The sequence below is a fragment of the Salmo trutta genome, chromosome 21, assembly GCF_901001165.1.
Source record: "Salmo trutta chromosome 21, fSalTru1.1, whole genome shotgun sequence".
In the NCBI taxonomy this organism is placed as follows: Eukaryota; Metazoa; Chordata; class Actinopteri; order Salmoniformes; family Salmonidae; genus Salmo; species Salmo trutta.
In genome coordinates, this window is record NC_042977.1 from 36,593,868 (window position 1) to 36,606,880 (window position 13,013).

Sequence of the window (13,013 nt, forward strand, 5' to 3'; positions counted from 1 at the left end):
ACCGATGTGAGCTCTGTGGTGGTTTTTCAGAATATTGAGGCAGCTGAACATCTTCTCACATAGGGTATATTTGTGTGGCTTCTCTCCGTGATAAGTTCTCGTGTGTGATGTTAGATGCGTCAGAAAGCTTTCTCTCATTTACAGCACTGAAACGGTCTGTCTTCAATGTGTATCATTTAATGTGCAACAAACTCATATTTTCTCGTGAAGTCCTTGCCACACTTTGAACAAACAGGAAAATGGTCTTTGTCCAGCATGTAGACTTCCTCTAATCACCTAACTCCAGGAGCAAAGCTGAGTGATGTCAGGTACTTCACAATGCCCTTGGTGAGAGGTTTGCAGAGCTTGGGCCGGTTTCTGTAACACACCGTCAACATGGTCTGGAGCATTGTACTAGCCACAGCATCGGTCACACACACTGACGGAGAGATAGGTCATGTAATGTTACTGTGACAAAATGTCTCCAATAGTATGTACTATCAAACAGGACCAAGCCTGGCCTGCTAAGGAGTGACGGACTCCATCCTAGCTGGAGGGGTGCTCTCATCTTATCTACGAACATAGACAGGGCTCTAACTCCTCTAGCTCCACAATGAAATAGGGTGCAGGCCAGGCAACAGGCTGTTAGCCAGCCTGCCAGCTTAGTGGAGTCTGCCACTAGCACAGTTAGCGTAGTCAGCTCAGCTTTCCCCATTGAGACCGTGTCTGTGCCTCGATCTAGGTTGGGCAAAATTAAAAATGGCGGTGTTCGCTTCAGTAATCTTACTAGTATAAAGACCTCCTCCATTCCTGCCATTATTGAAAGAGATTGTGATACTTCACATCTCAAAATTGGGTTACTTAATGTTAGATCCCTCACTTCCAAGGCAGTTATAGTCAATGAACTAATCACTGATCATAATCTTGATGTGATTGGCCTGACTGAAACATGGCTTAAGCCTGATGAATTTACTGTGTTAAATGAGGCCTCACCCCCTGGTTACACTAGTGACCATACCCCCCGTGCATCCGGCAAAGGCGGAGGTGTTGCTAACATTTACGATAGCAAATTTCAATTTACAAAAAAAAAAAATGACGTTTTCGTCTTTTGAGCTTCTAGTCATGAAATCTATGCAGCCTACTCAATCACTTTTTATAGCTACTGTTTACAGGCCTCCTGGGCCATATGTAGTGTTCCTTACTGAGTTCCCTGAATTCCTATCGGATCTTGTAGTCATAGCAGATAATATTCTAATTTTTGGTGACTTTAACATTCACATGGAAAAGTCCACAGACCCACTCCAAAAGGCTTTCGGAGCCATCATCGACTCAGTGGGTTTTGTCCAACATGTCTCTGGACCTACTCACTGCCACAGTCATACTCTGGACCTAGTTTTGTCCCATGCAATAAATGTTGTGGATCTTAATGTTTTTCCTCATAATCCTGGATTATCGGACCACCATTTTATTGCGTTTACAATTGCAACAAATAATCTGCTCAGACCCCAACCAAGGAAGATTAAAAGTCGTGCTATAAATTCTCAGACAACCCAAAGATTCCTTGATGCCCTTCCAGACTCCCTCTGCCTACCCAAGGACGTCAGAGGACAAGAATCAGTTAACCACCTAACCGAGGAACTCAATTTAACCTTGCACAATACCCGAGATGCAGTTGCACCCCTAAAAATTAAAAACATCTGTCATAAGAAACTAGCTCCCTGGTATACAGAAAATACACGAGCTCTGAAGCAAGCTTCCAGAAAATTGGAACGGAAATGGCGCCACACTAAACTGGAAGTCTTCCGACTAGCTTGGAAAGACAGTACCGTGCAGTATCGAAGAGCCCTCACTGCTGCACGATCATCCTATTTTTCCAACTTAATTGAGGAAAATAAGAACAATCCGAAATTTCTTTCTGACACTGTCGCAAAGTTAACTAAAAAGCAGCATTCGCAAATGGAGGATGGCTTTCACTTCAGCAGTAATAAATGTATGAACTTCTTTGAGGAAAAGATCATGATCATTAGAAAGCAAATTACGGACTCCTCTTTAAATCTGGGTATTCCTCCAGGGCTCCATTGTCCTGATTCTGCACAACTCTGCCAGGACCTAGGATCAAGGGAGATACTAAAGTGTTTTAGTACTATATCTCTTGACATAATGATGAAAATAATCATGGCCTCCAAACCCTCAAGCTGCATACTGGACCCTATTCCAACTAAACTACTGAAAGAGCTGCTTCCTGTGCTTGGCCCTCCTATGTTGAACATAATAAACGGCTCTCTATCCACCGGATGTGTACCAAGCTCACTAAAAGTGGCAGTAATAAAGCCTCTCTTGAAAAAGCCGAATCTTGACCCAGAAATTATAAAAAACTATCGGCCTATATCGAATCTTCCATTCCTCTCAAAAATTTTTGAAAAAGTTGTTGCGCAGCAACTCACTGCCTTCCTGAAGACAAACAATGTATACGAAACGCTTCAGTCTGGTTTTAGACCCCATCATAGCACTGAGACTGCACTTGTGAAGGTGGTAAATGACCTTTTAATGACGTCAGACCGAGGCTCTGCATCTGTCCTCATGCTCCTAGATCTTAGTGCCGCTTTTGATACCATCGATCACCACATTCTTTTGGAGAGATTGGAAACCCAAATTGGTCTACATGGACAAGTTCTGGCCTGGTTTAGATCTTATCTGTCGGAAAGATATCAGTTTGTCTCTGTGAATGGTTCGTCCTCTGACAAATCAATTGTAAATTTCGGTGTTCCTCAAGGTTCCGTTCTAGGACCACTATTGTTTTCACTATATATTTTACCTCTTGGGGATGTCATTCGAAAACATAATGTTAAATTTCACTGCTATGCGGACGACACACAGCTGTACATTTCAATGAAACATGGTGAAGCCCCAAAATTGCCCTCGCTAGAAGCCTGTGTTTCAGACATAAGGAAGTGGATGGCTGCAAATTTTCTACTTTTAAACTCGGACAAAACAGAGATGCTTGTCCTAGGTCCCAAGAAACAAAGAGATCTTCTGTTGAATCTGACAATTAATCTGGATGGTTGTACAGTCGTCTCAAATAAAACTGTGAAGGACCTCGGCGTTACTCTGGACCCTGATCTCTCTTTTGAAGAACATATCAAGACTGCTTCAAGGACAGCTTTTTTCCATCTACGTAACATTGCAAAAATCAGAAACTTTCTGTCCAAAAATGACGCAGAAAAATTAATCCATGCTTTTGTTACTTCTAGGCTCGACTACTGCAATGCTCTACTTTCCGGCTACCCGGATAAAGCACTAAACAAACTTCAGTTAGTGCTAAATACGGCTGCTAGAATCCTGACTAGAACCAAAAAATTTGATCATATTACTCCAGTGCTAGCCTCCCTACACTGGCTTCCTGTTAAGGCAAGGGCTGATTTCAAGGTTTTACTGCTAACCTACAAAGCATTACATGGGCTTGCTCCTACCTATCTTTCCGATTTGGTCCTGCCGTACATACCTACACGTACGCTACGGTCACAAGACGCAGGCCTCCTAATTGTCCCTAGAATTTCTAAGCAAACGGCTGGAGGTAGGGCTTTCTCCTATAGAGCTCCATTTTTATGGAATGGTCTGCCTACCCATGTGAGAGACGCAGACTCAGTCTCAACCTTTAAGTCTTTACTGAAGACTTATCTCTTCAGTAGGTCCTATGATTAAGTATAGTCTGGCCCAGGAGTGTGAAGGTGAACGGAAAGGCTGGAGCAACGAACCGCCCTTGCTGTCTCTGCCTTGTCGGTTCCCCTCTTCCCACTGGGATTCTCTGCCTCTAACCCTTTTACAGGGGCTGAGTCACTGACTTACTGGTGTTCTTCCATGCCGTCCATGGGAGGGGTGCGTCACTTGAGTAGGTTGAGCCACTGATGTGGTCTTCCTGTCTGGGTTGGCGCCCCCCCCTTGGGTTGTGCCGTGGCGGAGATCTTTGTGGGCTATACTCGGCCTTGTCTTCGGACGGTAAGTTGGTGGTTGTAGATATCCCTCTAGTGGTGTGGGGGCTGTGCTTTGGCAAAGTGGGTGGGGTTATATCCTGCCTGTTTGGCCCTGTCCGGGGGTATCATCGGATGGGGCCACAGTGTCTTCTGATCCCTCCTGTCTCAGCCTCCAGTATTTATGCTGCAGTAGTTTATGTGTCGGGGGGCTAGGGTCAGTCTGTTACATCTGGAGTATTCTCTTGTCTTATCCGGTGTCCTGTGTGAATGTAAATATGCTCTCTCTAATTCTCTCTTTCTCTCTTTCTTTCTTTCTCTCGGAGGACCTGAGCCCTAGGACCATGCCTCAGGACTACCTGGCATGATGACTCCTTGCTGTCCCCAGTCCACCTGGCCATGCTGCTGCTCCAGTTTCAACTGTTCTGCCTGCGGCTACGGAACCCTGACCTGTTCACCGGACGTGCTTGTTGCACCCTCGACAACTACTATGATTATTATTATTTGACCATGCTGGTCATTTACGAACATTTTAACATCTTGACCATGTTCTGTTATAATTATCCACCCGGCACAGCCAGAAGAGGACTGGCCACCCCTCATAGCCTGGTTCCTCTCTAGGTTTCTTCCTAGGTTTTTGGCCTTTCTCAGGAGTTTTTCCTAGGGAGTTTTTCCCAGCCACCGTGCTTCTTTCACATGCATTGCTTGCTGTTTGGGGTTTTAGGCTGGGTTTCTGTACAGCACTTTGAGATTTCAGCTGATGTTCGAAGGGCTATATAAATAAATTTGATTTGATTTGATTTGATTTGATCAATATCTACTATGAAGATGTACTATGAAGTGCAATGTGGAGCTTAGTTCAATATACTGTAGCTTGATGACAGAATCCTTGCCATTGTTCATCAAGGAGGTAGACAGGGTTTTCAGTTCCCACCAAAATTACGTATGTCAGCTGAGTGGTGACATTCATGTCCTTTACACCTGAAACAAAATACACAGACAAGATAAGTTAGCGTGTATGAGTGTGTTTGGATAGTTTTGTGTGTGTGTACCTGGGCGGGCTGGACCGAGGCAGCCTGCCAGTACATGTATGAGCGTGCGAGCTACATGGGAGCCATGTGTGTGTCTGATGAACTCTGCACAGTGCTCCCTCACCACGCGACACAGGGACAGAACCTGAGCCTCCAGTATCCCCTAATCCTCCCCTTCTGTCTCTGCATCTCCTTCTGTGGTGGCTGACTTGTCCTCCGATGAGCTCTTTTCTAAGAGAAATAAACAAGATTCATTATATGTGTTATGACCTTAACGAAGTTACCTAACACAAGACATTTCAGGGCCTAGACGTTGTTTTCAGATTGGTAACCATCAGATTCACCTCTCCATCTGGGAATCTGTCTGAGGGCCCTCTCCACGACGTGACCCCCACATTTTTCACATGACATTGTCTTGAACTCCAACCCGGATTCTCTGCTGAGCTCGGCCAGCACCTCCCCCACCAGGCCAGGGCTAGCCAATGGGAGCAGCTGCTGGAGGATGACACTTCCAGTCACATCCATGGCAACCAGGGCGGCCTGCCCTTTGATCTCTGTCAGCACGTTCTCCACAAAGAGAACTACAAGGAAAGGAGGGAGAAATTAAGATATGAAGCTATGTTGTATAGACCACAGAAATGTTCATTTACACACACACACACAATTTCTCACCCAATCCCCTCCCCCTGAGCAAGGTCATTCATTTCACCTCTCTCCTCATCCTCTGTGAAGTCTTCACTGAGTCTCTCTCCCACTCTGCGGAAGTAGCCCAGAGTGGGAGAGGCATCCAGACGCTTCCTGGCACCTCCTTCTTCACCTCTTCCTCTTCCACCCCTACCTCCTATTCCACCCACTCCTCTCTTTCTCGCTCCATCTTCTCCTCATTCACCCGCTTCTCCTATCCTTCTCTCTTCATCCCTTCTTCTTTCTTCCACTCCTCCTCCTTCATCTCTCTCTAGGATGCTACGAGTTAACTGACAAGCCAAGATAATTTTTTGTCAAGTGAAACATCTAATTTTGACCACTTTCGTTTAAGGAGCGGTCAACAAATGAAGAATATGTATGATCTGAATCTGCTTCTAGTGAAGCTAGCTAACGTTATAGTAGCTAACAAGAAACCATGGTCGTGGAAGCCAACTACATGTGACGGCTGTCTGTGGAAGTAGACCAAGGTGCAGCGGAGTTAGTGTTCATCTTGGGTTTTAATTTACAAACGAACACTATACAACAAAACAAGAAAATTGACAGCCAAACAGTACTGTCAGGTGCAAGACACTAAACAGAAACAGAAAACAATCACCCACTAAACCCAAAGTAAAAATAGGCTACTTATGTGTGACTCCCAATCAGCAACAACGAACTTCAGCTGTGCCTGATTGGGAGCCACACACGGACCAAAACAAAGAAATACAAAACCATAGAAAAAAGAACATAGAACGCCCACCCAATGTAACACCCTGGCCTAACCAAAAATAAAGAACAAAAACCCCTCTCTATGGCCAGGGCGTTACTCTACAACCCCTCTCTACCTATTCAAATCGCCTACATTGTTGACCTTTATTAATATCTTATAAGTTTACCATATCAGTCAAATCAGTAACAATACATATTACAATATAAATGTTACAAAATACAGTCAGCAAGCTAGGTAATAGTATAACTCACATGTGAAGAGATGGCAAAAATATTTTTATCTAACTCAAGATAGTTGATCTGTGTCGTTTACAGTGGGAGCAAATGAACCATAGTGGACAGAAAAAGCAAGGAGGTCGGCAAAGCCAAGCACGAGCTAGCGAGATCCTATTGGCGCGTTGTAGCGTGTACTTGCATATTGCCGTTAGGGAACGCCTCCTTTGGCAAAGCGTCAAGTCTATAAAACTTTGTGGACTGTGTCCATAACAGATTGTAGTTTTAGGAACATAAACATTTATTGAGATCATATGTTTCGTCTATAACAGAATTAGCTGAAAATCGGCCCTTGTTCCATACTCTCCCACTACCCGCGACTACCTCTCACTACCATATTTGGTGGTGAGAAAACGTTCTAAACGGATGCTTCAGCGTTGTAGCCCCTGGCCCCTGGCAATGCTGTGTTTTTGGGGCGTGATGATGACGTCAATGTGCAAAAGTCGTGTTTTTTTTAAATTAACTGTCAGGGGGCTCTTGGCTTTGTGTCATTGTTTTATCCCCAGGGCAATTTAGTGAATCATGAATAGTGGTTGCTGGTTGGCAAATGCAGTATATGTGTTTTATGAATGGGTTGATACAAAGAAAAAATAATCATCGTCATCACATTGTCTCACATCCCTTGACTCACACACAAATGTATACACGTTTCATCACATTAATGTAAGACTCACAGTGAGGCCATCACCCGTATGATGTCACCAGGGCAGTAGCTAGAACTCTTCATTGCAAAATCCCTCCACTCCCCTGACGTAAACCCTTAGACACAGTGAAGACATGACACAATAAAGCACGATAAAACATGTCAAATGTAAATGCAAAACATGCACATAGATCATCTGTTTTATTCGTTTATTTAATAATTCCCTCACTCCCTTCCTGACCTTAATAATGTTGCTGAGTTCTCTTCATTTATAGGTTCTCTCTCTCTGTGTAATCTACAACATATATCAAACATTTCCCTAATTTCAATTTCCAAAATTTGGTTACCTTAATCTACAATATACTTATATTCCATACATGTCCAATGTGGTCCTCTTGGCTGTCTGTCAAAATGATCACCAAAGCCATCACTTCCTGTTGAATGTTCTTCATTGTGTTGGTTTGCCTTCTTAAAACCCAGGCCAACAAACCATAAGTCACTATATTAAACAATTCATTGTTTGCCTATTTCCGTTTAATGAATTTCAGGGCTCCAAAGATACAAAGTCAAATCAAAATCTAATTGTATTTGTCACATGCACAGAATACAACAAGTGTATACCTTACCGGCAAATGCTTTACCCTTCAAGCCCTTAACCAACAATGCAGTTTTAAATAAACTAAAGTAAAAAAGTAAAACATTTACTAAAAAAGTAACACAATAAAATAACAATAACGAGGCTATATACAGGGGTTACCGGTACCGAGTCAATGTGCAGGGGTACAGGTTAGTCCAGGTAAATACCCATGCTCTTCAATATGCTCTATTCAAATATTTCAGCTCTTTCAGACTGTAATGGGCTATGGCCAATGTTTTACAGTAGAGTGGCTTGCAAAAGTTTTCACCCCACTTGGCATTTTTCCTATTTTGTTGCCTTACAACCTGGAATTAAAAAAGATTTTTTGGGGGATTGTATCATTTGATTTACACAACATGCCTACTACTTTGAAGATGCAAAATATTTTTTATTGTGAAATAAGACAAAAAAACAGAACACTTGAGCGTGCATAACTATACCACGCAGCCGTCATACCGCTCAGGAAGGAGACGCGTTCTGTCTCCTAGAGATGAACGTAATTTGGTGCGAAAAGTGCAAATCAATCTCAGAACAACAGCAAAGGGCCTTGTGAAGATGCTGGAGGAAACAGGTACAAAAGTATCTATATCCATAGTAAAACGAGTCCTATATCGACATAACCTGAAAGGCCGTTCAGCAAAGAAGAAGCCACTGCTCCAAAACCGCCATGAAAAAGCCAGACTACGGTTTGCAACTGCACATGGGGACAAAGATCATACTTTTTGGAGAAATGTCCTTTGGCCTGATGAAACAAAAATAGAACTGTTTGGCCATAATTGTGACGACTTCCGCCAAAGTCGGTGCCTCTCCTTGTTCGGGTGGCGTTCGGCGGTCGACGTCACCGGTCTTCTAGCCATCGCCGATCCACTTTTCATTTTCCATTTGTTTTGTCTTTGTTTTACACACCTGGTTTCAATCCCCCAATTACTTGTTCATTATTTAACCCTCTGTTCACCCATGTTTGTTTGTGAGTGATTGTTTTTATTTAATACGGTCCGTTTATTGTGGGCTCACTTATTTTGTATTGTATCTGTCTATTTTGAGTAAAATATGTTTATTTACTCATATCTGCTGTCCTGAGCCTGACTCCTCTACACCAGCTACACACAGACTGCATTACAATAATGACCATCGTTATGTTTGGAGGAAAAAGGGGGAGGCCTGCAAGCCGAAGATCACCGTCCCAACCATGAAGCACGGGGGTGGCAGCATCATGTTGTGGGGGTGCTTTGCTGAAGGAGGGACTGGCGCACTTCACAAAATAGATGGCTTCATGCGTAAGGAAAATGATGTGGATATATTGAAGCAACATCTCAAGACATCAGTCATGAAGTTAAAGCTTGGTCATAAATGGGTCTTCCAAATGGACAATGACCCCAAGCATATTTCCAAAGTTGTGGCAAAATGGCTTAAGGACAACAAAGTCAAGGTATTGGAATTGTAACGGCCGTCGAAGGGAGTAGACCAAGGCGCAGCGGGTTGAGTGCTCATTTTTTACTTTTTGAACACGAAAACAAAACAAGAAACGAACGACAGCTGAACAGTTCCGTCAGGTACAAAACACTAGACTGAAAACAACCACCCACAAACACAAGCTGAAAAACCTCTACTAAATAGGACCTCCAATCAGAGGCAATAAGAAACAGCTGCCTCCAATTGAAGGTCAAACAAAAACCCTAAACATAGAAATAGAAAAACTAGACACGGACATAGAAATATACTAACATAGAACATATACCAAAACCCCGAAACACTCTAAACAAACACACCCCTGCCACGTCCTGACCAAACTACAATAACAAATAACCCCTTATACTGGTCAGGATGTGACAGGAATGGCCCTCACAAAGCCCTGACCTCAATCCTATAGAAAATGTGTGGGCAGAACTGAAAAAGCATGTGTAAGCAAGGAGGCCTACAAAACCTGGCTCAGTTACACCAGCTCTGTCAGGAGGAAAGGGCCAAAATTCACCCAACTTATTGTGGGAAGCTTGTGGAAGGCTACCTGAAACGTTTGACCCAAGTTAAACAATTTAAAGGCAATGCTACCTAATACTAATTGAGTGTATGTAAACTTCTGACCCACTGAGAATGTGATGAAAGAAATAAAAGCTGAAATAAATAATTCTCTCTACTATTATTCTGACATTTCACATTCTTAAAATAAAGTGGTGATCCTAACTGACCTAAGACAGGGAATTTTTACTAGGATTAAATGTCAGGAATTGTGAAACACTGAGTTTAAATGTATTTGGCTAAGGTGTATGTAAACTTACGACTTCAACTATATGCACCAACCCCTTTTCAGTTATTCATTTAAAAAAATGTTTTTAAAATAAGTTATTTTTCTTGTTACTTCACCAATTTGGACTATTTTGTGTATGTCCATTACATGAAATCCAAATAAAAATGTATTTAAATTACAGGTTGTAATGCAACAAAATAGGAAAAATGCCAAGTGGGGTGAATTATTTTGCAAGGCACTGTAAATACCAGCCCTGACCCAACCCATATCCTGTTAGAGAAACATTGATAGTATGATAGTCCAGTGATGATATAGAATCAATACCTGAAATTCCTGCTCTAACCCTGGCTTGGCCTTTCCCCAATGCTTGTTTTATTTAACCTTTATTTAAACAGGTTAGTCTTGTTGAGATACAAATCTATTTCTCAATAGAGACCTAGACCAAGGCAGCAGCATCAACACATCCGTTTCAGACAAACAGGCACATAACATCAACCAGACGAAGATACATCAGTATAAAAAGCAACACCCCAGTAAAGAACATGTAGATGACACAAGTCAAAAAATATTACAGTGCAATACATGAAATTACAGGGCCGTTACAGTATCAAACAACATGTTTCCTTACATAAGGCAATGCTGACTAGTGATATTGGGTGACAACTAGAAACAGCTACATGACTCACCAACCTGTTCATCTATTCGACCTTTGAACTCCTCTAGGGACACCAGGTCCTGTGGCTTTAGGTTGGCTTGGAGGGAATTCCAAGACCAGGGGGCTGAGTAATGAAAATACTTTATTTTTTTCATGTTTGGAACTGTCAGCATAAAACAACATTAGGATCTGAGCTTGTACATATATGTGTTTTCGTTTCAAGCTAGAAGAGATGATAGATAAAATGGCAGTTTTCCTAAAATGGCCTTATAAATAAGAATGTATCAGTGTTTGAGTCTGCGAGTTGCTAGCGATGTCCACCCGGCATTGTAAAGTTTACAAAGGTGAGTTAGACATCTCTGGTTAGTGACAAAACGAAGGATGCATGATAGACAGTCAATAGCCTTCAGTGTAGAGCTTGAGGCTTTCACATAAATATTATCACCATAGTCCAACACAGAAAGAAAAGTACAACGAATCAACCCCCTTTGTCGGCAAAGAAAAATAAAGCCTTGTGCCGTTAATAAAACCCAATACGCAACTTGAGTTTCCTGACAAGGTTCTCTACATGGGTAGTGAAGCTCAATTTGTCATCTTATCCAAACTCTATGGAATGTCCTTCCAAGATAGTAATGACATGGTTATCAGTGTTTACTATTGGAAAAAACCATGCATTTTGATTTTGAGGAATTTAGAACAAGCTCCAACTCGTACAAATTCTGTTAAACGGTGTTAAAAACTGTTTGAGCTTTTGCTTGTTGCACCCTTGTTGCTTGACTTGTTGCACCCTCGACAATTACTATGATTATTATTATTTGACCATGCTGGTCATTTATGAACATTTGAACATCTTGGCCATGTTCTGTTATAATCTCCACCCGGCACAGCCAGAAGAGGACTGGCCACCCCTCATAGCCTGGTTCCTCTCTAGGTTTCTTCCTAGGTTTTGGCCTTTCTAGGGAGTTTTTCCTAGCTACTGTGCTTCTACACCTGCATTGCTTGCTGTTTGGGGTTTTAGGCTGGGTTTCTGTACAGCACTTTGAGATATCGGCTGATGTAAGAAGGGCTATATAAATACATTTGATTTGATTTGATTTGCTTAAAGATTCAACAGAATCTGTACGAGTAGGAGCTGTTTGAGCCTTTTCAAAAGTCGAACTGCTGCCACTAGAGTAGAAAAATAACGGTTTCAGCATAAAAATGTACAACAGCTGACTCAATATGTCAGCAGCGTACCACTCTGCATCCCACTGCTGGCTTGCCTCTGAAGCTAAGCAGGGATGTGCAGGGATGTTTTGTGAATGGGAGACCAGATGCTGCTGTAAGTGGGGCTGGAGGGCCAGTAGGAGTCACACTTTCCTCTGGTCAAAAAAATAATAATCCAGATCTGTCTTTCAGATGGAATGTTAAACTGGTGTTCTGACTCTCTGTGGTCACTAAAGATCTAAAAGTAGGGGTGTTACTTTTGTATTCTTTATTTAACTAGGCAAATCAGTTAAGAACAAATTCTTATTTACAATGACAGCCTAACCCTGGTGTCCTGGCTAAATTCCCAATCTGGCCCTCATACCATCATGGACACCTAATCATCCCCAGCTTCCAATTGGCTCATTCCTTTCCCATGTAACTCTTCCCAAGGTTGTTGTTGAGAATGTGTTCTTGTTCAACTTACCTGGTAAAAAAATGGATAGATAATAAACAATAGGAGGCCTCAAATGTAACCTTCAGGCAGATCTGAGCACAGATCTATGGTACAACCATCTGCCTTAACACACTGGGTTCGATTTGACAGGTAGTTCACAAACCACTCCATAGCATGACCAGTAATCCCGATACACTTCAAACTCTGCACAAAGACAGTATGGTCGACAATGTCAAAAGCTTTTGAAAAGTCTATGAACACAAAACACACAATGCAACTTGTCATCCAGGGCACAGTGGATATCATTCAAAACATTCAAGGTTGCTGTCGCAGTGCTGTGGCTTGACCTGAAACCTGATTGCATGTCACTCAGAATGTTGTTTTCCTGAAGGTAGACCATAAACTGTTTATTGACTAGGGACTACTTTGCCAAAACAGACAATTTAGATATGGGCCGATAGTTGTTCAGTAGAGTGGGATCTCCTCCTTCCAAAAAAGGTAGGACAAATATGCTGATTTCCATAGTT